The following is a 1,863-nucleotide window of genomic DNA, read 5'->3' on the forward strand; positions in this document are numbered from 1 at the left end:
AGGAAAGGAAGGAGATGAGGGCATGGGATTTAGGAGAGAGGAGGAAGAGGAGGTGGAGAAGGAGAAGAAGAGGAGAGGGAAGGGTAGAAAGGAAAGGAAGGAAAACATAGACAATTGAAGGAAGGAGAGGAAAGAAAGGAGATGGGACCATTAGTTTCTTGTGGAGAGGAGGAGGAGGAGGAGGAGGAGGAGAAGAGAAAAATAAGAAAGGGACATTTTTGAAGAGAAAGAGAAAGGATGTGACAAATAAAGAACGCAGGAGAGAGAGAGAGAGAGAGAGAGAGAGAGAGAGAGAGAGAGAGAGAGAGAGAGAGAGAGAGAGAGAGAGAGAGAGAGAGAGAGAGAGAGAGAGAGGCATAGAAAGATATACAGGAGAAAGAGAAAATACGATAAAGAAATAATGATGAAAAGGGAAGGAGATTAAGACAGAGGAGGAAAAAGAAAGTAAAGAGCGAGAGAATGATAGATAAAGCTAGATAGAGAACGATAGATAGATAGATAGATAGATAATTACATAGAGAGATAGAGATATACAGAGACAGAAAGAGAGAATGTAAGATGAGAAAAATATATAGATTGACAAAGATAGATAGATAAAGAGATAGATAGATAGATAGATAGATAGATAGATAAAGAGATATATAAAGAGAGAGAGAGAGAGATGTAGATAGCCAGCTTAATACTGGTCATTTCTTTCTCTGTCAGTGTTATTGTGTGAGCGGAATGAACACACACACACACACACACACACACACACACACACACACACACAATCACACACAATCACACACATACTTTTATCTGTTATGTAGGGGCTAGTTGTTGTTGTTGTTGTTGTTGTTGTTGTTGTCCTGATTGCATTATTGGCGTGGTCATGGATTTATTATAGCGTTTGGGACAGCGGGGCCAGTGTGTGTGTGTGTGTGTGTGTGTGTGTGTGTGTGTGTGTGTGTGTGTGTGTGTGTGTGTGTGTCTCGGCCTAACTAATATTTTGATCCTGGCAATACGTTTTCCAGGGCGTCTTTTTTTTTTTTTGGTGTGTGTGTGTGTGTGTGTGTGTGTGTGTGTGTGTGTGTGTGTGTGTGTTGTGTTTTATTCAGTGGTTCAATCTGTGTTTTTTTCTTCACTTGTTGTTGTTGTTGTTTTATTGTTTTATTCACTAGACCAATCTGTATTTTCTTTTCTTTATTGTTTTTTTTCTTTATTCACTGGTCCAATGTGTGTGTTTTTTATTCAATTGTTGCTTTGTTTCGTCTTATTCAGTAGATCAATCTGTGTTTTATTTTCGTTTTTTTGCTGTTTTGCTTTCATTCACTAGTAGTTTAATATGTCTACTACTACTACTACTACTACTACTACTACTACTACTACTACTACTACTACTACTACTACTACTACTACTACTACTTCTTCTACTATCTATATTTCCAGTCCTACCGTCTCAGTCCTTCTCCTCCCTTCATGCCCCTCAACTTCAATAGCCTTCGTCTGTTCCTCTTAGCTCCTCTTAGTTCCTCTTTTCGTTCCCTTCACGTTTAATACCCGTTGTTTGTTTCTCATATCTTTCCTCTTTCCTCCTCTTCCTCTGTTTCTTCCTTCTTTTCTTCATTTACTTCAACGATCTTTCCGATACAAACAGTGACATCAAACTCTATCTCTCCTCTTTCCTCTCTTCCTCTTACCTCCTCTTAGTTTCTCTCTTCGTTCCCCCCAACTTCAATACCCTTCATTTGTTTCTAATAGCTTTCCTCTTTCTTCCACTTTTCTTCCTTTCCTTTTCTTCATTAACTTCAAGGATCACGACGAAACAGACAGTTACCCTCAAACTCTCCCTCTCTCTTTCCTCTTCTCTTCTCTATGTTT

This window comes from Eriocheir sinensis, chromosome 20 (genome assembly GCF_024679095.1).
Source record: "Eriocheir sinensis breed Jianghai 21 chromosome 20, ASM2467909v1, whole genome shotgun sequence".
NCBI lineage: Eukaryota > Metazoa > Arthropoda > Malacostraca > Decapoda > Varunidae > Eriocheir > Eriocheir sinensis.